This window comes from Dasypus novemcinctus, chromosome 20 (assembly GCF_030445035.2).
Source record: "Dasypus novemcinctus isolate mDasNov1 chromosome 20, mDasNov1.1.hap2, whole genome shotgun sequence".
Lineage (NCBI taxonomy): Eukaryota > Metazoa > Chordata > Mammalia > Cingulata > Dasypodidae > Dasypus > Dasypus novemcinctus.
The window spans coordinates 53612090-53640070 of NC_080692.1; the positions used below are offsets into that span (position 1 = coordinate 53612090).

The window sequence follows — 27981 nt, forward strand, 5'->3', positions numbered from 1 at the left end:
TTTTCTATAGGGCCAGCATTATAGTTACACTAAAGCCAGATAAAGACAGCACAAAAAATAAAATTATAGGCTATTTTCCATTATCAGTATAGATATAAAAATCCTTAACAAAAGACTAAAAAACTCAATACAACAGGACATTAAAAGGATTATACAGGAGAAGATGTGGCTTAAGCAGTTGAGTGCCTTCCTCCTAGGTCTGGTTCCCTGTGCCTCCTAAAGAAAACATATGAACAATGAGCAGACAACTAGCAGACAATGAGCAAAAAACAACACGCAGACAATGAGCAAACACAAAATGAGCAAACAACAAGCAAACAATGAGCAAACAGAAGCAGCAGCCAACTCAGGGGAATGGATGTGGCTCAGAGGTTGAGTGCTGGCCTCCTGCATATGAAGCCCCAGGTTCAATTCCTGGTCCTGGTACCTTAAAAAATAAAAAATAAAAATAAAAAATAATAAAAGAAAGGGTTATATGCCACCAAGTGCCTGGAATTCAAGGGTGGTTCAACATACCAAAAATCAATCAGTGTTGTACACCACATTAAAAGAATGGAGGGAAAAACATATGTGATCATTTCAATAGATATTTAACAAAATGAAATACCTTTTTATGATTAAAATACTCAGAAAACTAGAGATAGAGGGGGACTCACTCAACATAAAGACCATTTATGAAAAACTCTCATCTAACATCCAACTTAATAGTGAAACACTGAGAAATTCCCTGCTAAGATCTGACAAGGATGCCTGGCTTCGCCCTGCTAGTCAACATTTTGTTAAAAGTCCTAGGCAGAGCGGGGCTTTTAGGTAAGAAAAGGAAATGAAAGGCATCCAGATTGGAAAGGAAGAAATAAAACTGTCTGCATTTGTAGATGGCATGATCTTATATAGAGAAAATATGAAGAAATCCATAAGAAGGTTGCTAGAGCTAATAAATGAATCAAGCACAGTTGCAGCATACAAGATCAATGCAAAAAAACCCGATTGTGTTTTCTACACACTAGCAATGAGCAATCTGGAGAAGAAATCAAGAAAACAATTCCATTTACAATAGCATCTAAAAGAATAAATATCGAAGAATAAATTTAAACAAGGAGGTGCAGCAGTAAACACTCCTGAAGGAGATTAAAGATCTAAATAAATGACAAGATATCCTGTGTTCATGGATAGGAAAATTTAATATTGTTAGGATATCAGTACTATTCAAAGTGATCTCTGATTCAAAAGTCCCTATCAAAATGCCAGCAGCAGCTTTTGCAAAAGCCAATCCTTGAATTCATGTGGCATTGCAAGGGAATTAGAATAGCCAAAACAATTTTGAAAAAGAAAAGCAAGTTACTCTATCCATTTTCAGAACTTATAAAATGACAGTAAACAAAACAGTGTGGTACTGGTATGAGGAATATAATCAAAAGTTCAGAAATAGACCCACATTTCTATGTTCAATTGATTTTTTAAAATAAAAGTTTATTGAAGCATATCTTTCATACTTGAACATCAATAAACAACGTGTATAGTAAGAGTTGTGCATTTATAAAACAAACATGCACATCATTATACAAGGCTCCCTTACATCACCTAACCACCAACACCTTAGAGTGTTGTGAAACATTTGTTACAAACTATGAAATCAAAGTATTGCTACTAACTATACCCTATGTGTTACATTTGTGTTATTTTCTCCCAAACCCACCCAATTATTAACATCTGGTATTAGTATAATACATTTGTTACAGTTCATGAGAGAATGTTCTCATCTTTTTTTTGTGAACCACAGTCCATCTTCCACCACTGGCTTTCCTGTGTTATACAGTCCCATGCTCTGTACAGTCCATTGAAAATGTACATTCACTGGCTCCCATCTTCATCACAGAGTGGTGTTGTCATCACCTCAGCCAATTTTAGAACATTTTCATTACTCCAAAAGGAAAAATCCCATACCCCCTTATAACCACCTATTATTGTCCCTTAAAATTGATATGTCTTCTTTGCCACTGCTACCAAAATATTACATTACTGTTAACTATCATCCATAAGTTACATTAGTTGTAATGTTCCATGTATCACCATGTTCTTAACACTTTGTAAAAGAATATTCTTATATTTGTATTATTAACCACCATCTTCATCCACCACTGAAGTCATTATAATATACATTCCCTAGATTATATTCTAGCTTCCTTTCAATTGACATTTATATCCACAGACTACCACTTTCAGCCACAATCACATTTATAAATCAGCAGTGTCAGTTATACTCACAGTAATGTGTCACCATAAACTCTACTCGTGTCCACGTTTTTATAATAAACCTTTTTGAATATTCTACATACATTAAGCATCAGCTCCCATCTCAACCCACATTCTATCTCCTAGTAACCTATACCCTAGAGTTTACCTCATGAGTTTACTCATTGTAGTTAGTTCATATTAGTGAGACCGTAAAATATTTGTTCTTTTGTGTCTTAGTTCACTCAACATAATGTCTTCAAGGTTCATCTGTGTTATAAGATGCATCCCAATTTCATTTCTTCTTAGAGCTGAATAGTATTCCATTGTGTGAATATAGCATATTTTGTTTATCTATTCATTGGTTGATAGACACTTGGGCTATTTCCATATTTGAGCAATTGTGGATACTGCTTCTATGAACGTTGGTATGCAAATGTCTGTTTGCCTTCTTTCAGTTCTTCTGGATGTATTTCTAGTAACAGGATTGCTGGGTCATGCAGCATTTCTATATTCAGCTTCCTTAGGCACCACCAAACTGTCTTCCACAGCGGCTGTACCATTCTATATTCCCACCAACAGCAAAGAAGCGTTCCTATTTTGCCACATCTTCTCCAGCACTTGTAGTTTTCAATTTTTAAAAAAATAATGACCATTCTATTGAGATGTGAGATATCTCATTGCAGTTTTGATTTACATTTCCCTAATAGCTAGTGATACTGAACATTTTTTTCATACGCTTTTTGACCATTTGTATTTCTTTTTTAGAGAAGTATCTCATATTAGTCAGCCAAAGGGGTGCTGATGCAAATACCAGAAATCTGTTGACTTTTATAAAGGGTATTTATTTGGGATAGGAGCTTACAGTTACCAGGCCGTAAAGCATAAGTTACTTCCTACACCAAAGTCTGTTGCCACGTGTTGGAGCAAGAGGCTGCTGATATCTGCCAAGAGTTCAGGCTTCTTGGGTTCCTCTCTTCTCAGGGCTTGTTTCTCTCCCAGCTCAGCTGCTCTGCTCTCTCCACAAGGCCAGCTGTAGACTATCAGCCAAATGGCTCTGTCTCTCTCCCCAGGGCTTCTGCCACATCTAAGGAGCCACATCCATTCCTCTGTGTTCTTCTCCTGTGTGTTCACTTCCTGGGCTCCAGCTCATAACTCCAACCTCCCTTATCTATGGTGCGGTTTCTCTGTTAGTCCCCACCCACCAAGGGGCAGGGATTCAATGTCCTACTGACGTGGCCCAATCAAAGCCTTAATCATTATTTAATCAAGTAAAAGTGAAACCTCTGAGTCCAATACAGTCTAATATGTCCAGAGGAAAAGACAAGTTTACAAACTAATCTAATATTTCTTTTTAGAATTCATCAATAATATCAAACTGCTACTTATCTATTCAAGTCTTTTGCCCATTTTCTAATTGGGTTCCTTGTCTTTTCATTGTTGAGTTGTATAATCTCTTTACCTTACATGGATATCAAACTATTATCGGGGGAAACAGATTTGACTCAATGGATAGAGTGTCTGCCTACCACATGGGAGGTCCAGGGTTCAAACCCAGGGCCTCCTGACCCGTGTGCAGCTGGTCCATGCGCAGTGCTGATGCGTGCAAGGAGTGCTGTGCCACGCAGGGGTGTCCCCATGTGTAAGGAGTGCACCCTGTAAGGAGAGCCACCCCGTGTGAAAAAAGTGCAGCCATGTGGCCACAGCACACATGGAGAGCTGACGCAGCAAGATGACGCAAAAAAAAAAAAAAAGAAAAGAAAAGAAAAGAAAAGAAAAAAGCGACACAGATTCCCAGTGCCACTGACAAGAATCCAAGCAGACACAGAAGAACACACAGCAAATGGGCACCAAGAACAGACAGTTGGGGTGGGGATGGAGAGAGAAATAAATAAAAAATTAAAAAAATCTTAAAAAACAAACAAACAAACAAAAACTGTATCAGGTATGTGGTTTCCAAATATTTTCTCCCATTGAGTAGGCTGCCTTTTTACTAATACTTTTTTGGCAAAGTCTGATGAAGAACAAAAGCATTTAATTTTGAGGATTTATCTATTTTTAATTCTATTGCTCATGCTTCCAGTGTAAGGTATAAGAAACTACTGCCGGGAAACGGACTTTGGCCCAGTGGTTAGGGCGTCCGTCTACCATATGGGAGGTCCGCGGTTCAAACCCCGGGCCTCCTCGACCCGTGTGGAGCTGGCCATGCGCAGCGCTGATGTGCGCAAGGAGTGCCGTGCCATGCAAGGGTGTCCCCTGCGTGGGGGAGCCCCCACGCGCAAGGAGTGCGCCCGTGAGGAAAGCCGCCCAGCGTGAAAAGAAAGTGCAGCCTGCCCAGGAATGGCGCCGCCCACACTTCCTGTGCCGCTGACGACAACAGAAGCGGACAAAGAAACAAAAGCAGACAAAGAAACAAGACGCAACAAATAGGCACCAAGAACAGACAACCAGGGGAGGGGGGGAAATTAAATAAATAAATAAATCTTTAAAAAAAAAAAAAGAAACTACTGCCCACCACAAGATCTTGAAGACATTTCCCCACTCTTCTAGGAGTTTTATGGTTCTAGCTTTTACATTTAGGTCTTTGATCCATTTTGAGTTAATTTTTGTATACGGTGTGAGATAGAGGTCTTCTCTCTTTCAGATATGATATCCAGTTCTCCCAGCACCATTTGTTGAATAGAACGTTCTGGTCCAGCTGGGACGGCTTGACAACCTTGTCAAAAATCACTTGACTGGGAGCAGATGTGGCTCAAGCTGTTGAGCTCGTGCCTCCCATATGGGAGGTCCCAAATTTGGTTCCTGGTGCCTTCTGAAAAAAACAACAAGCAAAACAAATGAAAAAATCAACTCAGGGGAGCCGATGTGGCTCAGTGGTTGAGTGCTGGCTTCCCACAATGACGTCCCGGGTTCAGTCCCCAGGCCCTGGTACCTCAGAAAACAACAACAACAACAAATCACTTCACCACAGATGTGAGGGTCTGTTTCTGAACCATCAGGTCAGTTCCATTGGACAATGTGTCTGTCTTTATGTCAGTACCTTGCTGTTTTTACCACTGTAAATAGGTAATATGATTTAAAGTCTGGAAAAGAGAGTCCTCCAACTTTGTTCATCATTTTAAAGATATTTTTGGCTATTTGGGGTCCCTTACTCTTCCAAATAAATTTGAAAACTGGGTTTTCCATTTCTTCTAAAAAGGCTGTGGGAATTTTTATTGGGATTGCATTGAATCATATATAAATTTGGATAGAATTGACATATTAATGATATGTAGTTTTCCAGTCCATGAACACGAAATTCTCTTCTACTTATTTAGGTATTCTTTGATTTGTTTAGCAATGTTTTGTAGTTTTTGGAATACAGATTTTTTTATGTCCTTGACTAAGTTTATTCCTAAATATTTGATTGTTGTAGTCACTATTATAAATGGAATTTTTTTCTGACTTTCTCCTCAGATTGCTCATCAGTAGTATATAGAAACACTATGATTTTTGCACATTAATCTTGTCTCCTGCCACTCTGCTGAGCTCATCTATTAGTTTTAGTAGCTTTGTTGTGGATTTTTCACAATTTTCTAGATATAGGATCATATTATCAGTGAAAGCAAAAGTTTCATTTATTTTCTATTTGGGTATATTTTATTTCTTTTTCTTGCCTAGCTCTAGCTAGATCTTTTAGCATAATATTGAATAATAATGGTGACAGTGAGCGTTCATACACAAAAGAATGAAGTTGACCTCCTATCACTCACTATATAAAAAAATTCATGGATCAAGGACCTAAGCTTGAGGTAAAACTCAAATTTATCTGATAAAACTCTTATTAGATAACATAGGGGCAAATATTCATGCACTTGTATTTAGCAATGAATTCTTAGGTATGACATAAAAAGCATTAGCAAAAATAGAAGCAATAGATAAATGGGACTTCATCAAAATTAAAAACTTTTGTGCATCAAAGGACATTGACCAGAAAATTAAAAGACAATTTACAAAAATGGGAAAAAGTAGTTGCAAATCATATATCTGATAAGGGATTAATATCCATTATAGCAGTTTGATATTGCTTATGAATTTCAAAAATAGATATTGGATTATGTTTGTGAACCAGTCTGTTCCTCTGAGCACATTAGGTTGTATTAACTTCAGAGGCTTCACTTTACTTGACTAAATTATGAGTCAGGCTTTGATGGGGCCATGTCTGTAGGCCACTGAGAAAACAACAGGGCAGGGCAGAGAGTTGGAGGTTTTGATGCTGGAGCCCTGGGAAGTAAATACACAGGAACAGAAATGCTCCATAGACAAGGCAGAGGCCCCAGGAAGAGAGAGCCTAAGAGTCTACAGCTGACCTTGTGGAGAGACCAGAGCAGCTGAGCCTGGAGAAAAATGAGCCCTGGGAGAGAGACGAGGCTTCGCCTACGGCTGATATTAGAAGAAGCTGGGACCATGGAGCCAAGCGAGGAAGAGGGAGCCTGAGCCCGTGTGGACGTCGGTGGCCATCTTGCTCCAACAGCAGCGACAGCCTTTGGTGAGCAAGTACCTTACGCTTCATGGCCTGTAGCTGTGGGCCTCTACCCCAAATAAACACCCTTGATAAAAAAGACAACAGATTTCTGGTATTTTGCATCAGCGCCACTTTGCTTGACTAATACAATCCATAAAATATAAAACTCTTACCACTCAATGACAAAAAATCAAGCAATGCAATTTAAAAATGGACAAAGACTTGAACAGACATTTTTCCAAAGAAGATATAAAATGTCCTAAAACAAATGAAAAAGATGCTCAGCATCATTAAGTATTAGGAAAATAAAAATCATACCCAAAGTGAGAGACCATTTCACATACACAGTGATGGCTATCTTTTTTTTTTAAGGAGAAAATAATAAGTGTTGTGAGGATGTCAAGAAATTATAAGCCTTGTGCATTGCAAATAGAAATGTAAAATGGTGTAGCCACAGTACTGTGGCTTTTCAAAACATTACATATAGATATACAATATGACCTGGCAAATCCAGTCCCATATACACACCCAAAGGTATTGAAAACAGAGACTCAGATACTTGTTCACTTGTGCTCTTAGTAGGAGCGTTCATGATGGTGAAAAGGTGGAAAGAAACCAAGTGTCCATCAGCAGGTGAACAGATACAAAGATGCGATACGTACACACAAGGGAATATTATTCTCTGAAAGAAGTTCTGAGACACGCAACATAGATGAACCTTGAAAATATTATGCTGAGTAAAATAAGCAAGGCACATGACAAATATGGTATGGTGCCACTTATATGAAATATCTAGACAGAGCGAATTTGTAAAGAACGGAAGAGAGATTAGGGATTACCAGGCATGGAGGGAGGGAGAAAAGGAGAGTTGTTTCTTTATTTTAAAATAAAATGAACAAATAAGTAAAAAAAGAATATTAAGAGACCTATCAACATGAACCTTCTTTGGATCCTTATTTGAATAAAATAGCTAAAAAACTGCGTGAAACGATTGAGGAATTTTGTAGAAATGTATACACTGAAGTATTCATGGATGAAATCATACGATGGCTGAAATTTCCTGCAAAATAATCCAGTGTTAAGAAGGAGGAGATGAGGAATGATGAGGAATGAGTGGAGGAGATGGTGAAGGCAAAAAAAAAAAAAAGGACGTACTGAATGATTCCATTTACATAGAACTCTGCAAAATGCAGGCTAATGTCTAGAGACAGGAAGCGGATCGCGGTCCTGGGGCAGGCTGCGGGAAGACTGCGAAGGGGCGCGAGCAGCGCGGAAGCCCCGGCTCAGCGAGGAAGCCTGCCCTTCCAGGCGCTCTCCGCCGGCGGGCGCGCACCAGCTCGTGCTGGCGGAAGACGCTCGTTGTGCCGCCCTCGGCTGCAGTTTGCCCTGCAGGTCCGCAGGGTTCTGGGTGCAAGGTCGGCCGCCCTCCACACGGGCCAGCGCCTGCCCTGGGATTCGGGCCCCCTTGCGCGGATCCACCCAGGAGCTTCGGGCGGGCCGTCCTCCTGGGGGCTTCTCGGTGGTGCCCCCGGGGACACCGAAGTTCAGACAGGGTCTCGCTGCTCAGGCAGCAGGTTCAAGACCCTCTGGCTCTTCTCAGCCACCTTCCTAGAGCGCACGTCGGTAGCCAATCGTCAACCTTGTAAAATTTTGCCAATGACACGCGATGACTTTTTGTCACTGCTTCACAAGGGTCATTAACTTTCCAGCCTGTGGAAACCTGTTTCCTCTCTGTGTCATCTATTTTCAGTGTTACGCGAACTATTAAGCTAACAGCGATATTTTAACCTATTGTTAAGGCAGAACTCCATTTCAATTTTCTAATTTCTGTATAAATGTTGGAAACATTTATTTAAGTGATTGTTTTCAATTTTACCCTACGGTTTCTCATCACACTTTCTTCATGGGATGAATGAGAGGGTCAATGTCCGTATCACAGGAAGGATAAGGGAAAGAAGAACAGAAGAAAAATAAGGTTACATTGTAAATGGATTATCAATTGTTAAATATGTAGAGTTGTTGAAAATTTTTTCTCTAATAATCATCTTTCAAAAATTCAAAAGTAAAAATAACTCTAGTATTTGAAATACGGAAATGGATCTCATCATGCATCATGACTGGAAATTTAATGATTTTTAAAAATACTGGTTAAATTTACTTCTAATGACATTTCTAAGTCACATTTTGGGTTCTAAATGTCTTTACCTATGCAGGAAAAATTTATTCCTATGCAGGAGAAATTTAACAATCATTTAGATAATAAATAGTTCGAAAAATAGAAGTATGCCGTGTGTGTGTTTGGACCCAATTCCTTAACGATGATGCTCCAGGCTAGGTGAGTGTCGGCATCACTGTAGTTACCACACCTGCCAGGTGAGTCCACCTCGTGCCGAGAAGCTTCAGCACCGAAGCTGAACCGCTCTTAGCTTGGACCAGTGCCCAGCTCCTCACACTACACAATGAACACAGCTCTTCTTGGTCTCAGTATTCCTGAACCTACATCACCTACTCTAATGTTAACAGCTAATCCCAGCTCTTGAAAACTTCAGTGAAACTCCAAACGTCTGTCCTGGATGTGATAAGGACATTTACCCCTCTGTGTTGACTGCTTTAGTCTACCTCCAACTTAGTTTTTTTGTTTTTTTTTTGCGGTACCGAGGCCGGGGATTGAATCAAGGACCTGGAATGTGGGGAGCCGGAGCTCAGCCACGGAGCCACATCAGCTCCCCTGAGTTGGTTTTTTCATTTGTCTGCTTGTTGTTTTTGTTTTTTCAGGAGGCACTGGGAACCGAACCCAGGACCTGCCATGTGGGAAGTGGGCGTTTAACCACTGCGCTACATCTGCTCCCTCCAAGGTATTTTCCTTTGTACGATAACTGTCATTGTCTGTGAACTCTGACATTAGTCTGTTCACAATTCAGAATTCCGTCACAAGGAAGGACTTCCTCAGCTATCATTTTTGGTACAGGAATGTCCGTGTGCTGATAAAATGATGGTGAATTCTTTATGAAATGACTTATCAACATGGGTTGTTTTATTATATGACTTCTTATGTTTGTCTTAAAAATAAGTAATATCTACTTTTTTTAACAAGTCAATTTTACTGATACATGTCAATAAACATACAATTCATCCAAGTGTAGAATCAATGGTATTTGCTATAATCACATAGTTGTGCATTTATCACTTCAATCATTATTAAAGAATTTTCATTATTTCAGTAATAATAATAATAAAAAACAGACAAACAAACAGAAAATTCCTTACCTCTCAGTCTCTCTTTGCTTCTCCCACTGTACATGGCTGCTGTTTCTGGCTATTCTATCTAAATTGTATAATCAATGGCTTTTAGTATAATCATAATGTTGTACATTCATCATCTCAAAAATTTTAGAACAATTTCAGTACTCTAAAAAGAAAGACTCCACACCCTTTAGCATTCCTTCCTCAGATGTACATAACCACTAATCTCATTTCCTATTTAAAAATTGATTTGTATTTACATTTTATATAGAAGGAGTCATACCATATGTAGTACTCTGTGTCTGGTCTGCTTCACTTAGAATAATATGGTTTTATTTTTGTCTGATATTAACATTTGTGTACTATTCACTTACATTTGTTCAGCTTTAAAGATAGTCTTATATATGCAATTCTGCCTATATTCATATTTCACATAATATATTTAGTTCATAGTAGTGCAATCATACAGTATTTGTCCTTTTGTGTCTGGCTTGCTTCACTCAACATAATGTCCTCCAGGTCCATCTATGTTGTCACATGCTTCACGACTTCATTTCTTCTTACAGCTGCATAATATTCCATCATGGGTATAATCCAGAATTTGTTTATCCATTCTTCAGTGCTGGACACCTGGGTTGTTTCCAGCTTTTGGTTATCATGAATAATGTCGCCATGAACATCGGTGTGCAGATGTCTGTTCGTGTCACTGCGCTCAGGTCTTCTGGGTAGACACCAGCAGTGGTGTTGCAGGGTCACGTGGAAAGTCTATCTTCACCTTCTTTAGGATTTGCCCAACAGTCCTCCACAGTCGCTGCACCATTCTACATTCCCACCAACAGGGAAGAAGTGTTCCTATCTCACCACAACCTCTCCATCATTTACAGTTTTCTACTTTTTAATAGCGACCCATCTAATAGGTGTGAAATGGCACTTCATTATAGTTTTGATATGCATTTTCCTAATTGCTAGTGATGTTGAGCATTTTTTCATATGTTTCTTTGCCATTTGTATTTCTTCTTTGGCCACTTGCCTTTTCCAAGTCCTGTGCCCATTTTTTAACTGGATACTTTGTCTTTTTATTGTTGCATTGTATGATCTTCTTCTATATCATGGATATTGATTCCTTATCAGATATGTAATTGCCAAATATTTACTACCATTGAGTTGGCTGCCTTTTTACCCTTTTGACAAAGTCCTTTGAGGTACAAAAGTATTAAATTTTGAGGAGGTCCCATTTATCTATTTTTTCTTTTGTTGTTTGTGATTTGAGCATAAAGTTTAAGAAACTACCACCTATCACACGATCTTGAAGGTGTTTTCCTACATTTACTTCTAGGAGTTTTATGGTTGTTTTTATATTTAAATCCTTGATCCATTTTGAGTTAATTTTTGTGTAGGGTGTGAGATGGGGGTCCTCTTTCTTTCATATGTCGCTCTCCAGTTCTCCCAGCACCATTTATTGGACAGACAGTTCTGGCCCAGCTGGGTGGGCTTAACAGCTTTGTCAAAAATCGCCTGACTGTAGATGTGAGGGTCAATTCCCGAGCTCTCGATTTGGTTCCATTGGTCAATCTTTCTGTCCTTGTATCAGTATCATGCTGCATTTACCACTGTAGCTAAGTAATATTCTTTAAAGTCAGGAAATGAGAGTCCTCTGAGTTCATTCTTCTCTCTAAAGACTTTTTTTTTTTTTTTTTTTGCTATTTGGGGCCACTTACCCTTCCAAATAGATTTGATTATTGGCTTTTTGATTGCTGCAAAAAAAGGCTGTTGGGATTTTTATTGCTATTGCATTGAATCTGTAAATTAGTTTGGGTAGAAGTGACAGCTTAACAAAGTAATACCTGCTTTTAATGCACTGGAGGCACACATTCTCAAATGTGAAAAAATACATTTGAAACAATTTATTTTAATTTACTTCCTGCCTCATTTTGAATTGGGAAAACAAACATAGTCTCCATAAGCTTAGAATATAAGCTTTCACCAAGCAACAAGTAAGGCCCAGAGCGAAAGGTGTGCATTGTGTCCAGCTCCCGGCGGCTGGTGGGCGGGCTGGAGGGGCAGAGTTGGGTCTGGATCCTGGTGCCAGGTGCCCACAAGATGGCGCCTGTCCCCTCTGGCCCTTGACCATCAAGCTGAGACGCCGTCCCGAGAAGCTGCTGGCCTCTATCTGCCTGGGCCCCTCGGGAATCTGCTCTCCCCAGCCCGTAGGGCCACACTTGAGGCCCCTTTCTCCAGGTGTGACTCTACCGCCCCAGCTCCCGGGGCTCTTCCCAGCAAGAGGAGCAGGTGCCCTCTCTCTAGAGCGGTACATACCTAAAACCTTTTGTGTTCTTAACCTTTTGTGCTCCACGGACCCCTCTGCCAGTCAGGTGAAAACCACAGACCCCTCCCAAGTCCACATTCCTCTGTGTATTATTTAATAAACACGTCACACCTGCACCGACACGTCCCCACAAGAACAATGGTTTTTGAATTTCAGTTCAAGCTCGGGGACCCCTGGTTAAGAGCCCCTGCTAGAAAGTTATTCTCCTTGGCCGGTGGGCTTCCGCCTGGCCCAGGGGAAGACTCTTCTGTCTTATGGGTGCTTCCCGCAAGCACGGTTTAGAGCACAGACCCCTGTAATTCTCTGAGGGTGTGTGTTTTGTCTGCTTACCTTGGTGCCCGAGGACAAAGACAGCTGGCCGGCTGGATATGGGGAAAGCCCAGTAGGGAAAAACGAGGGCTTTGCCCATTAATTAAACAGCAACAGCAGCGCCCTGCACAAGCACGTGGGGCTCTTGACTCGATGTCTTCCGCCTTCTGCCTGTCGCTGCGCACTCCTTGCTCTGCTCTCCCTGCCTCTGGCCACCTCCTCCTCCACCTGGCTGCCCGCCCGCAGGAGTGAGCTCGGGCAGTGGCCGAGGGCGACGGTGATGCGCAGGGCATGGCTCTGGGTCTGGACATCGAGTTCTCTGGCACAGCTTCAGGACATTGGTTGTTTATTGGGGGCTGTATTAGCTCTGCCTTTTAATTTTGTTCCTGCCGGCTGGACTGAGCAGCTCTAAATTGAAATGACACTTTTCTGGTAGCTGTGAAGTCATCTTTATTAGAGTGAAAAAGTGATGGCCGTGACTGCTCTGCCAAGGGGCACCGACATCCCGCGCCTGGTGAAGGCAGCATGAGCCTAACCAGCCTTTTAACAAACCTGCTCCCGCGTGGGTTGATAGTTACTGAGAAAAAACTGTGCTAAACAACTTTTCTAATTTGCCGAACATAAAGAATTTAAAGTCTCTATTTCTGTTTGACAAATAACCAATAATCCTGCTAAGTGAAGACTTTGGAATCCATGGAATTTTTTTCATTTACAGCAAAATAAAACAGAAAGAGTAATGATGCTATTTTGCTTTGTAGCCATTGCAAATCAGTAGGAAAACTGTGCCAGAATGTTTTTTTAAAATCCTCTTTTTATATCAACATTGAGTAATAATTCTTCCTGTTTATTAGTCCAGAGTAGTGGTCAGCAATGTTTCCAGCCTTGTGAAGAAATTATCTTATATGTGGGTGAAGAAATATTTTTATGTTCTAAGTGCTTTTTTTTTCCAATTAGAGAAGTTGTGGGTTTACAGAAGAACCATGCATAAAATACACGCATATACCATCATATACCGTCCTATTGTTAACACCTTGCTTTGGTGTGGAGCATTTGTTACAGCTGAAGGCACATCTTCATAATAGCACTAGTAACTATAGCCCACAGCTTAGTTCAGGGCTCCTTGTTTGTGTTGTGCAGGCCCTCGCATTTTAAAAAATCTTTTATTCTAGTAACATCTATATAACCTGAAATCTCCTATTTAGACACATTCAAATATATAATTCAGTGCTGGTTTTACATTCACAATTTCGAGCTCCTGTCACCACCATCCATTAGCACAACGTTTCCATTGTCCCAGATAGGAGCCCTGCACGTTTTAGGCTTTTACTCCCCATTCCCTACCCTGATAAGCTATTTTCTAGATTCTGACTCTGTGAGTTTGTTTACTCTAATTATTTCTTGTTAGTGAGAGCATGTAGCATTTGCGCTTGTGTGCCTGGCTTATTCCACTCAACACGATGTCTTCAGGTTTCATCCATGTTGTCCCCTGTATCACACTTCATTTCCTTTTGGGGCTGAATATATTCCATTGAGTGTATCATATCACATTCTGTCTTTCTGTTTATCAGTTGGTGGACACCTAGGTTTGTGGTAACTGCGAGTAATGCCACTGTGAACACTGGTGTGCAGATATCTGCTTGAGTCCCTGCTCGGTCATAGGGTAATTCGATACTTAACTTTCTGAAGAAGCTGCAGCATTTTATGTTCCCATCAGCATTGAACAAGTGTTCTTATTTCTTCACATCCCTCCGACACGTGTAATTTTCTGTTTTTTTTTTTAAAGTCATTCTAGTGGGTTTGAAATGGTATCTCTTTATTATTATTATTATTTTCTTCATTATTTTTATTTTTGAAATGGTATCTCTTTGTGGTCTTGATTTGCATTTCCCTAATGGAAAATGATGTATTTTTTGGGGGAAAAAAGCTACTAGGAGTAACTTCAAGAAGAACTGATAGCAGGGATGCCAGAGGACATTTGTATCCCAATGTTCATAGTGGCATTATTCACAATTGCTAAAATATGGAAACAGCCCAAGAGTCCATCAACTGAATGATAAACAAAAAGTGTTATCTACTTACAATGGAATATTATGCTGCTCTTAAAAGAAATGAAATTCAGATGCATATAACAACATGGATGAACTTTGAGGACATAATGTTGAGTGAAATAAGCCAGATGCAAAAGGATGAATATTGTATGGTCTCACTAATATGAACTAAATACAAAGAGTAAATGCCTGGAGTTGAAATCTAGAATATATATTACTAGAAGATAGGATAAGGGCTGAGGGGTACTGATGCTGACTGTATGAAGAATTTTTAATAAGGCTGATTGTAAAAGTGTAGAAATGGATGGAGTTGATGGTAGCACATTATGGTGAGTACAGTTCACACTGCTGATTCATAATTGTGACCGGCTGAAAGGGAGAGTTCTAGAGATGTGTCAATTGAAAGGAAACTAAGGAATAATCTAGAGACTGCATAACAGTGAACTTGGTGGTGAATGAGGATTACAATTAATAGTACAAATACAAGAATGTGCTTCTATGAACTAGAACAAATGTGTGTCATTATCACAAGGTGTTAAGAATATGGTGATACATGGAAAATACAGTTACTATAAATTTTGGACTATAGTTAATAGCAATATTGTAGTATTGTGTCAGTGTCAAAGAAGATACTATATCAATGCTAAGGGTCAATAATAGGGGGTATGGGGTTTTTTCTTTTGGACTAAGGAAAACATTCAAAAGTTTGCTGAGGACAGTGGATGTGGCTCAAGTGATTGAGCCCCACCTACTGCATGGGAGGTCCGGAGTTTGCTTTCTGGTGCCTCCTGAAGAAGGTAAGCAGGACAGTGAGCTGGCATGACAGGTAGGCACGGCGAGTTTACATAACACAACAAGATGATGCAACAAGGAGATAGAAAGAGGAAAGATAGTGAGAGACACAACAAAGCAGAGAGCTGAGGTGGCTCAAGTGATTGAGTGCCTCTCTACCTCATGGGAGGTCCCAGGTTTGGTTCCTGGTGCCTCCTAAAGAGAAGACGAGCAGACACAGAGAGCAAACAGTGAGTGCAAAACAATGAGGCAGGGGGGTGGAATAAATAAATAAAAAATGAATCTTTAAAAAATTTTTACTGAGGCTATGACTGCACAATCTGTGATGAAGCTGAGAGCCACTGAGTATACATTTTGGATGAACTAAAGGAGGCATGGGACTTTATAACGTGATGGAAGATGGACAGTGGTTAACAGTACAAATATGAGAGCCTTCTCTCATGAACTATGGCAAGTGTGGAATAGTAATACATAGTAATAGGGGGCCGCATAGAAAAAATATACCAAATGTAAGCTAAGGACCATAGTTAGTAATAATATTTTCATGATGATCTTTCCTAATTTGTAACAAATGTTCCACAACAATGCAAGATGTTGGTGGTGGAGTGATGTATGGGAATTCTGCACGTTATGTACGATTGTTTTGTAAACTCACAATTTCACTAATTAAAAAAAAAATCAGTTGCCCATAAACATGAAGGTTGATTTCTGAACTTTCAGTTTGAATCCATTGGTCTATAAGTACCATGTTGTTTTCATTATTATGACTTTGTAGTAAGTTTTAAGCAAGATGTTTTTGGCTATTTTGGGTCTGTATTACTCAGCCAAAGGGGTGCTGATGCAAAGTACCGGAAATCTGTTGGCTTTTATAAAGGGTATTTATTGGGGGCAGAAGCTTACAGTCACAAGACCATAAAGAGTAAGTTACTTCCCTCACCAGTCTGTTGCCACATTTTGGAGCAAGACGGCTGCTTCCTCTTCCTCCGAAGTCCCACGGCCCCAGCTTCTTCTAAGCTCAGCTGTAGGCTGGCATAAAGTTCATCTCTCTTCTGGGGCTTATCTCTTTCCGAGCTCAGCTGCTCTGCTCTCTCTGTAAGGCCAGCTGTGAACTCTCAGGTGAACAGCTCGGCTCTCTTTCCAGGGCTCCAAAGTAAAAAAACTAAGCTCTCTCCTCTGCCTGTTGTTTTCTGTGTGTGTCTCCACTCACCAAAGGGGTGGGGACTCAATGTCCTACTGACATGGCAAAACCAAAGCCCTAATCTTAATTTTTAAAAAAGGTTTATTTATTTTTCTCCCCCACCCCATTGTTTGTGCTTGCTGTCTCCTCTCTGTGTCCACTCATTGTGTGCTCTCTGTGTCTGCTCATTTCTCTTTAGGAGGCACTGGGAACTGAACCTGGGGCCTCCCATGTGGGAGAGTGGTGCTCAGTCATTGAGCTACTTTTGCTCCCTGCTTTGTTGTGTCTCTCATTGTCTTTCCTCTTTGTGTCTCCTTGTTGCATCATCTCATTGTGTCAGCTCACTGCACCAGCCCATTGCACTAGCCCACTGTTTTGCTCATCTTCTCCAGGAGGCACCAGGAACTGAACCTGGGAACTTCCATGTGGTAAGTGGGAGCTCAATCACTGAGCCACATCCGCATCCCCCTAATCTTAATTTAATCAAGTAAAAATGAAATCTCTGAAATTAATACAATTAAAGGGTATCATACCCAGAGGAACAGACCAGTTTAGAAACATATTTCTTTCTGGAATTATCAATAATATTAAACTGCCACAGGCCCCTTAACTTTCCTTATAAATTTGATATAATAATTTTGATATAATAAATTTGATATAAATTTGAAATGGCCTTTCCATTTTTGCAAAGAAGATTGTTGAAATTTTGATTGGGATAGCATTGAATCTGTAAATAATTTTGGGGGAGAATTGACATCTTAATAATATTTAGTCTGTCAATCCATGAACACAGATGTCCTTCTATTTATATAGGTCTTTGATTTCTTTTAGTAGTGTTTTATACTTTTCTATGTATAAGTTCTTTATATCCTTGATTAGATTTATTCCTGGATATTTGTTCTTTTAGTTGTTATTGCAAATGGAATTTTTTTTCTTGATATCTTCCTCTGAAAGGAGCCAAATGGTGAAATTGCAGAGATGCTAATCATTTTTATAGTATGAAAAGTCAGAGAGAAGTAAGGGAATTTAAAACTTTCAGAAAGAAAGTTTCCTGATGCTAGGCTGCTGATGAGAAAGTAGTAGGAACACCATTTCTAGTTAAATTACAGGTTAAGTACCAGAATTGATCTTTGATGACAAAAATTTTATGTTATGGATAAAATAATTTCAATAATCATAAATGGACTGATGATTTTGCAAGGAAGTATCTTTTTTTTTTTTTTTTAATTCAACTCACCTAGTGAATGTAGGAACTGAAAAGGACAGTGGAGCACTGAAGCATGTTTTTAGGCATTTCCTAAAATTTGTACAATTGAGTTTTGCTTTCTGTGGCCTAACTAGCTACTCTAAATAAGAGATGAAATCCAGGACTCACCCAAGTTGGTGAGTTTAATAGGAGCTATTCCATCTGTACACCTGCAGTTCCACAGACTATACCCTCAGCATACTGGTGAATTAGACAAAAATGAAACACCCATTCCCTTTATTTTGTAAAGAAAAGCTACTGTTTTGAACCTGGTGCTGGGTACAAGCCAGAAAAAGAAAAACCCTGAGAATCTGGGAACCTTCTCTGGAGTTCTCTCTTTGTGCTGCTGTTTCCGTTTTGGTACTCTCTACTGCAAACACAATCTGCCTTGGTCTTTTGGACTCTAAGCTCTGTCTTCTTACAATGGTTAGGCTGTGTCAGCTTGGACAGTAGAATAGTGCCCAGTTGTTTGGTCAAGTGAGTGCTGGGCTCACTGTAATAAGATGGCATTTCATGCCCTTTAATCATCAGCGAGTCGATTGCCTGGATGGCTGGATGACTGGTTACAGCGACAATCCCCTGAGGAGGTGCCTTCAGCAATGAGCGACATCTCACCTGATCAGCTGAAGGCCTTAAGAGGGAAGTGATTGCAGCATTCAGAGAGAGAACCCCCATCTCTTCTTCAGACAGCCAGATTCTCCTGGGAACTCATCGAGGACCTTCATGGGATCCCCTGGTTTGCAGCCTTATCCACAGAATTCAGACTTGTGCATCCCCGTGGTCATGTGAGAAAATTTTATAAAAGCTCATACTATTCACAGATATCTCCTGAAGGTCTCTTTCCCTGGAGAACCCTGGATTTACACACCTGTCACCCCAGGTTGTCTGCCAGGCCTCTCTGCACTCCCGCTTGGAATATCTCCTGCGGCAGTGAGCTGGGACATGGTAGGGCTTGGTTCCTGTTTTTCAAGGATCTCTATCTTTTCTTATCTATACCCTGTGTCTTGAAAACTGTTGCTTCATATATTTTGGATGTTTTTAGTTGTTTTAGGTAGAAGGGTAAATCTGTTACCTGTTATGCCATCTCGGCTTGAAGTGAATGGCTTGATCTATTTTAATAGGCTCTGTCCTCCCTGGACTCACTGTTTCTCTCAGAAAATCTTTTATTTTGCTACCAGAATTATCTCTGTAAAATACAAATTTTGTTAAGACACTTTCCTTATTCATCCCTGAGAGACTTTCATTAGTGAAAATGAAGAGAAATGACCTTCCATGATCCAAGCAAATTTTCATTTATGCTTACACATTCAACTGCTGCTGCCTTTTAGATGGTGTTTATATAATATTTGAAATTTATATTTCTGTATTGATTTGTCTGTCTAAAATAGTGACCTTGCTCTACCCCACCCTCTGCTACTGCCTTTTCAATTGGAAATACCATTTAGAGCAAGCAAATGGACAAAAAGAAAGATGCTGTTTTTCCTGTGTATCTCCATTTGTCAATAAGCTACATTATCCTTTTTGGCAAGTGTTTGGCATAGACATTTTGGTTTTCTAAGGGTTTGACATATTATGTTCTCCTGAAGTTGAAGAATCTTCACAGCTTGAAAACAGCTTGATGTAGAAATAATCAGTAGATAAATATTTAGCTAGTTTAAAACCTGTGAAGCTTTTAGGCGTCATTGCAGCATGTAGAAAGAATAATCAATTTTAATAGTTACGTTTACCTAGATGGAAGCTCACAATGAGAGATTCTTTTTCTATTCTGATTTGTATCTGTGAGATATTCCAACAAGTATATTTCAAAACCTCAGTACACATAAAAATGTGCATTTTTAAAGAACTCTTCCCCCTATCCTTACCAGCAACCAGAAGACTTATTTTGAATACAATAATAAATTGCAAGACTTTAAATGCAATTTGCATGCCAGAGAAACTCTTCTTATCCCTTGGTTGTTGTGACCACCTACTTACTATCTGTGCTTTGCCTTATTTCATTTTGGGCTTTTGAGTTTGCCCTTGGGAGTAGCTCAATGATTTATTATAGTAGTTCTTTCCCCCAAAACTATTCTTGTTACATATAATGTATGTATACCTTTATGCCTCTTGCTTAAAGGATTTTAATGAATATTTTGGTATTGTGGAAGAATAAAGAGAGTGTGCCTTTTTCACAGTGACCTAAACCAAGGTTGTGCCCATTAAAAAAACATCTGAGCCTCCTCTTGACATAAAGGTGCAATGGACACAACCAATCCAGTGTCCACATAGAAGAGGTGGCATTGGATTGGGAAAAGTGGACATAATGGACAAAGGGTATGGGGAAAGGCAGGAAGAGATGAGAGGTGGAGGCGTCTTCGGGACATGGAGCTGCCCTGGATGGTGCTTCAGAGGTAATCACCGGACATTGTAAATCCTCACAGGGCCTACATGATGGAATAGAGGAGAGTATGGGCCATGATGTGAACCAATGTATATGAGGTGCAGAGGTGCCCAAAGATGTACTTACCAAATCCAATGGATGTGTCATGATGATGGGAACGAGTGTTGTTGGGGGGGGGGGAGAGGGGGGGTGGGGGGGTGGGGTTGAATGGGACCTCACATATATATTTTTAATGTAATATTATTACAAAGTCAATAAAAAATAAAAAAATTAAAAAAAAAAAAAACAAAAACACTCCAATGAGCTTCAGTGTCGTGTGACGCTGGCCTCTTGGTGTCTGGTCTCCTTTGGCCACAGGATGTGTGTGAACTGCATTCATCCTTGATTTTGACATCAAGATGTTTCATTTTCTTATATTTTCAAAACACTCCTTGAAAAGGGAAATAAGCTAATTTGTATATACTGTACTGCAAATAAATGTTTTAACCACTTCAAATCTTTTTGGAAATGAGGTAGAATGTAAATAAATAGAGCATAAATGAATACATAATTTGCTAGGAACAAATTAATGCGTATGGATTTTGCTGTAAGCTGCAGCCTCAATCCGATCAAATCAATTCTTTGCTTGACAACTTCAGTGCTGAAGGAGTTAGAAAAAGTCTAAGTTCCTTCACCTGCCTTACTGGCCCTGCCTGTGTTTCTGTCGTCATTGCCTTGCTATGCTTGGTCATCCCGCTCTCCTCTAAGCTTGCTTAAAACTCTGCCTGCCTCTGCCCCTTCTTCCTGGTGCTCTCGCCCTCTTCTCTAGCCTAGGCTGGGTGGTGATAGATGCCGGGACACCTGTGTGTTTCCACTTCATTCTAATTGCCTGTTTGCTTTTTAGTATTTCCTGTGAGACTCTTTCAGCTCTGTTAGGGTAGAGGCCACTTCTTGCTTGCGCAGCATTCTATCTCTATGGCCCCGCATGAAACCTGCAACATAGTGGGCATTCAAGAAGCACTTTTTAGACATTTAAGCACTTTTTAGACCGATGGAAAGATGGCGGCTGTTCCTTTTTCCCAGTTTTAAAATTCTGATCATGCATTGATTTATGTTAGAATTACATTAAAATAGTAATATTAGAAAATATTTTTTCATCCAAATTTAAGAAGCCAGAATTAATTTAAAAAATCAGACAGTTACACTTTTTAACTTTTCTTTTGCCTTTCATCTGCAAAGTCCCAGATGTCAGTTCAGATTAGAGAAGGCAGTAAATATTAGAAAGTCACATTTTGTCTTTAGTTTTTGCTAATATATAGGTAAATATCTCTATTAAGACCTTTCATTTATGCCAGAGGATAAGATCATGATGGACATTTTATATTATTAAAACACACTTCTAGTAACTTTTAAGGGACTGACATTCAATGCTTTGGGGGTTTTAGAGATTACAAAAAATGGGCTCACTATCTCTGTCTATTTTTTGCCTCCTCTGATATGCAGGTGCCACATTAACTACTGAGGATCTGTAAAGATGACTAAGGTTCAGTACTTGGTCTTAAGCGTATTCTAACTGACAGGGGTGGGATACAGATATATAAGGGAGAGTGAAATAATTGCTATCCTAAATATAGAGATGATCTACACCACAGTTGGGCACAGGAACTGATTTTGATGACTACCTACTCTATGTTTGGTACTGGGCTAGATACTTTCACAAACATATAATGTGTCCGTTTTATTTTGAGGTTAAAGGATGGTAAGTAAAATTTCCAAGTTTATATAGACAGTGTGAGGTGGTTGCATCCCAAGGCTGGGAGGTGGCGGAGGGCTTCCCAGATGAGGTGGTATTTTAGCTGGCTTTAAAGGGACAGCAGGATCGTGGCACCTAGAAAGGGCTCAAGGGAGTTTCCAGGTAAGGGAGCTTACAGACTCGGTGGCTCGCTCCTCTAGCTGTACACCCCAGGCTAGTACCTCACACTTGTGGCTGCCTGTGCTTGATGGCCAAATGTGCACCTGATCCTACAAGCTTTCTCCTTGAATAGCAAGTCCAGCCCTCTCCATGTGTTTTTTTTTTTTTTTTAAAGATTTATTTATTTATTTAATTTCCCCCCCTCCCCTGGTTGTCTGTTCTTGGTGTCTATTTGCTGCGTCTTGTTTCTTTGTCCGCTTCTGTTGTCGTCAGCGGCACGGGAAGTGTGGGCGGCGCCATTCCTGGGCAGGCTGCTCTTTCTTTTCACGCTGGGCGGCTCTCCTTATGGGCGCACTCCTTGCGTGTGGAAGCCCCACGTGGGGGACACGCTTGCGTGGCACGGCACTCCTTGCGCGCATCAGCACTGCGCATGGCCAGCTCCACACGGGTCAAGGAGGCCTGGGGTTTGAACTGCGGGCCTCCCATGTGGTAGACGGACGCCCTAACCACTGGGCCAAAGTCCGTTTCCCTCCATGTGTTTTTCTCTACCACATTAACTTGATCCTTAAAAATCCTATGAATGAAAATAAACTAACATGAGAAGAACAAAACCCTGTGAGTCATAGGGAAAGTATTCACAACTGTTTTTGGTGGAGTTGTGTTCTAAATTTACATGTCCCGTGGGCTTGCACTGTTATTGCCAAAAAAGTTCTATATAAGTGTTAGATTGCATCACAGTGAGTTAAGAACTTCAAGACATCGTAGAAATGTAAATCTTTCCAAAAATCAGGTAGAGAAACTAAAGATTTTCATTACATGGGAGCCATATTTTCAGTCTTTGAAAATTATGGCATCAATAAAAATTATATGCAAAGTCATGAAAAATGGCTCTTCAGAGATATGCCCTTTGCCAGAAATCAATTTTTCCCAGCATAAAGTCTCTTAACTGCTATCATAAAAGTTAAAATCTTAGGGTGGAAGGAAACTTGAGAGGTCATCTATTCTACTAACCTGTCTACTGATAGGCCACACCTAATCCTATTTTGAAATGTGATATTGCTTTTTTTTTTTTAAGACTCCCCAGGAAAAGCCATAATACAATTTCTTCAGGTGCCAGATTAATGTAGAATCGTCTGCTAGGTAGGAAAAGTTTTTTTTCTATTTATTTTGTTCCTTGTTTTTTTTTAGTAGGGATTGAGCATTTATCTTTGCTTTCTTCCCTTCAATCTTACCCATTAGATGCCCTTTATACAAAGAAGATTTTAAAATTAATTCCTAAACTTTGATTTACATCATAAATAAAGCCAGTTTTTCTAATATTTTCTCATGGATATGACTTTCTTACTCTTTAAACATCTTGAATTAGGCATAAATCACTCCCAAATTTGACACATTATTGGTTAACCATGATTCCCAGAAAAAATATATTCTCCACTAGGGAAGCAGGGTTCTAAGTACAGGGTTGGAGAGTTTGGGACCCTTTGTGCTGGAAGGGAAGAAGGAAAAATCATGATTTTTGTTGTCATGCACTATTGTTTTATACATTGAAGCAATATTAAAAGACAACATGGGCCTGTCATGAGAGGCAAAAAAGAGGTGAAATGTCACAAATCAATACCAATTTCATGTAGAAGAGGGGACAGAAGCTTGGACAAGCAAGCAGGAAATAGGACCATTGCCCAGGCCTTGCTAATTTGGGCAAGTCAGGCATCAAATGTGCTTCACTGAATTAGTTGTTTTTAGTACAGAAAGTGAAAATAACCCCCCCTCTCTGCTTGTCACCTATTAGTACGATTATGACACAACCAATTTTGGAAGTAATGAGAGACATATTTCAAGGCCCAACAATCCACTTCAAGTCAGGCTCTATGCTGTTGTACTTGCTTACAGAACTTGCTATTTTGCAGTTTGGGGTCTGCCATTTATAGCCATGCTTGCAGGTTGCCTAGTTATTTGTATCCAGGGGTTGGGAGTGGGTTTTCCTACCTGTATGTGCTACCATAGCTCACACTGGTGAAGATAATAGTAAAATTGCACTAGGCATTTTTTTAGGGGGTACTGGGGATCGAACCTAGGACCTCGTATATGGGAAGCAGGCACTCAACTGCTTGAGCTTCATTCACTCCCCTGCGCTAGACTTTTTTACAATAGTAAATCAACTATCTTAAGACAAATGAAAATATAGGCATACAGTCACTCTCTAAGCCAAACTCGGCATATAAATGCATTAACTTCCCCCCATTGTGGGACAGGACTCCTGGGGATTAACCTTCCTGGCACCGAAGGATTACTAACAAGCACCAGCTGGTGATGCAAGTGGAAAAATTCTTTGAATAAAAGGGGGAAATGGTAAATACAAAAGAGTTTATATGGCTAAGAGACTTCAAAATGAATCAGGAGGTCATCAGAGGGGTGGTGCTTATGCACATCTCAGCAGGATTTCATAGACTACCAAAGTGGATGCAACTCCAGGTAGTGGTGCTCCTGAGGTCTCCAGAGGCACACAGGTTCAATGGTCATGGCAGATGCTCTGGAGTTTGCTGCCTTGCCAGTGGGCCCTACTTTGGAATTTGTGCTCCTGAGTGTGATAGAGTTGGACTCAGATGTGACTTCCCTACACATGCCTCTTCTGTCCCTTTTATTGAACCTGTGGTTGGGGCTGGGGTTGGTGGGTGTACATATCCAGGAGACTTGACTCTCTGGGCTGTCCATGTGCCAGCTGGGCCCTGAGCCCAAGTAGAGTTGCAACACTTACTCTCTAGTTCGTTGGACTCACACAGGAGGTGAGGATGGACAACCACCATACCAAGGAACCAAGAGAGTCTACAACTGCAAGCAGAAGAGTCCCAACCATCTGCCATGTGGGATCAAAGCCCCCTCTCAATTAAGAGATGGAGTGGGCATCACCATCCCAGAGTCCTCTGGGTTGGGGAATAAAATATGGACTAGAGTGGACTTAATAGTATTCTACTATAGACTTATTTATTTATTTTTAAAAAGATTTTATTTATTTATTTATTTATTTCTCTTCCCTCCCCCTCCCCACCCTGGTTGTCTCTTCTCTGTGTCTATTTGCTGCATCTTGTTTCTTTGTCCGCTTCTGTTGTTGTCAGCGGCACCGGAATCTGTGTCTCTTTTTGTTGTGTCAGCTCTCCGTGTGTGCGGCGTCATCCTTAGGCAGGCTGTGCATTTGTTCGCGCTGGACAGCTCTCCTTATGGAGTGCACTCCTTGCACGTGGTGCTCCCCTATGCTGGGGACACCCCTGCGTGGCACGGCACTCCTTGCGCGCATCAGAACTGCGTGTGGGCCAGCTGCACACTGGTCAGGGAGGCCCGGGGTTTGAACCGCGGACCTCCCATGTGGTAGATGGATGCCCTAACCACTTGGGCCAAGTCCGTTTCCCTACTATAGACTTATGATTCTAGCAATGGAAGAAATTATATCATTGATGTGGAGACAGTGGCCACTGGAGTTGCTGAAGGCAGGGAGAGGGAAAAAGATGTAATCTGGGGGCCTTTTCGGGACTTGGAGTTATCCTGAATGACATTGCAGGGACAGATGCTGGACATTTATATCCTGCCAAAACCCACTGAATGGACTGCGAGAGAGTGTCAACTACAGTGTAAACTATAATCCATGCTGTGCAGCAGTGCTCCAAAATATAGTCATCAATTGCAATGAATGTACCACACTCATGAAAGAAGTGGTTGATGTGGGAAAAGTGGGGGGTATGAGGAGTGGGGCATATGGGAATCCCCTATTTTTTTTTAATGTAACATTTTGTATCTTTTAAAAATAAGTAAAAATTGTATTTTAAAAAATATAGACATACAGTGAATAATTTCTGAATGAGTGAATGAGCTAGTAGGAGATACCATTGGCAAAAAGTTGACAGGGAAATGCTGGAAATGATCATAGAGTAAAGAGCTTTTAATTAAGGGGGGAAAGGGAAGAAAAAGGAACTAAATATAGAATAAGAAACTCAAAAGCACTGAGTTGTGGCAACACCATCTTTTTAAAAAGTGCTACCTGATTCTCATTGTTCACTGCCCCCTTATTTGTTTCTCTTCTTTAGACCTTTGCACATTCAAGGAGTGAGGTGTTCTTTACTGTTGAAGTAGAACAGGTGTAAAGACCACACGACTTGGTGCATAGTCCTGGCAGGGAGACCCTAGGAGCATCTCAGCCTCCTGGGAAGCTGTTGGACTGTAGCTCCTCTAGCCTCAACACAGACGTGCAGAATCGGAAACTCTAGGGCAGGGTTTTCACAAGTGGTCCAGTGATCTTGAGGCGGCTGCAGGTGGAGAACCCCGGGGGGTGGCTGCTGGGCAGTGCACCCAGGTTCCCCTTCAGGGCGGAGAGTCCCCCTGCAGCTCCTGCGAGTGTCGCTCTTCCATGGCCCCGGGAGTTGCCCGCGCCTGGTCCAAGGCTCCATCTCTCTCTGGCAGCACCTGCCAGTGATTGGTTGGTGAGGGCACAAGCTCAGCCTCTGCTTCTTCTGGGGGCACCTCTGAAGCACATGTCTCCTACTTCAGAGCTCTCTGTGGTCAGCTGTGACCTCTGCTGCGTCCAGTCTCACCTCCCCCTTGCTCGTTACTCCTCTCTCCCTTAGAGCACTGCCCAGTTCTCCATCTTAGAGTCTGTTTCCCAAGGGACAGGAAGCTCCTGCTTCCATGCTCCAAACCCCCCCACACCCATGTGATTTAATATAATCAATTATAAAAATAAATAGCATAGCAGCAAACATTTATAAATATAATAATTCAAATACAGAAATTAATTATAACCTAATTCTAATTTTTAAATTACAGCTCTAACTATTGGACATAATAATCTTTAAGAATGAAATAAATTATTGATTTAGTTATTTAATTTCCATTTAGGCTGTAATTCTTTTTGGATAATCAAATTTCTATTTGGGAATTCTTCACATCTTATTGGAATGAATTACAGCGATAACAATTTGCCAGCTCATAATTTTATAAGGCAGAAAAACTCAAAATCTTGTTCAACAGTAGTCATGCTAAATTATTATTGATCCAGATACATTATTTTAATTAAAGAGTCTGAATAAGAAAGGGTTAAAGAAAGATGAAATAGCCAAAAATATATCTCTTCTCCAGCCCCTTTCAATTAAAAGCAAGTGTTTATTTTGTATGAAAAAAGATTACAGAATACTGATCACAGGAACGATTTGCCAGTTGCACTGAGTAGTTATTATTCATATTTTAATTTTTTTAATATGCATTTTTTATTAGAGAAGTTGTGAGCTTACAAACCAATCATGCATAATGTGCAGAATTCCCATACATCACCCCTCCACCAATACCTTACACTGCTGTGGAACATTTATTACAGATTATGAAAGAACATCATCAAAATATTACCACGAACTATGGTCCATAGCGTACATTTGGTGTATTTTTTGCAACATCTGCTATTATTAACACCATGTGTAGGTACTGTACATTTAGTACAGTTCATGAGAAAACACTCTCATATTTGTCCTGTTAAACTCAGCCCTTCTTGCGCCACATCCTTCACTGTGTTATACAGTCCCATGCCCCACACATTCTATCTAAAGTGTGTACTCAGTTTCTTTCACTTTCACCACAGAGATGTGCAGTCATCACCTCAGTTAATTTTTGAAGGTATTATTTAGGCCAAAAGAAAAAAATTCCATACCCCTCTATTATTGACCCTTAGAGTTGATATAGTACCTTCTTTAATATTGATGCAAGAATATTACAATATTGCTGTTAACTATAGTCCATAAGTTACAATAATTTTATTTTCCCTATGCATCACCATATTCTTATCACCTTGTAATAG

General features: G+C 40.3%; 1 long non-coding RNA gene across 6 annotated transcripts in view; it reads left to right on the forward strand.

The window, feature by feature from the left end:
- LOC139437114 (uncharacterized) overlaps positions 1-27981 on the forward strand; it is a 123743-nt gene that overhangs the window by 4573 nt on the left and 91189 nt on the right. For 3 of the 6 annotated variants that reach the window (XR_011646706.1, XR_011646707.1, XR_011646709.1), the window contains exon 4: positions 9512-9591. The exons of 1 other annotated variant lie outside the window; for it this stretch is intronic. This is a non-coding gene — a long non-coding RNA (uncharacterized lncRNA). Of the gene's footprint in view, positions 1-9511; positions 9592-16971; positions 17060-18408; positions 20370-27981 lie in introns of those variants that run through there. 2 more of the 6 variants (XR_011646705.1, XR_011646708.1) reach the window with 2 other exon arrangements.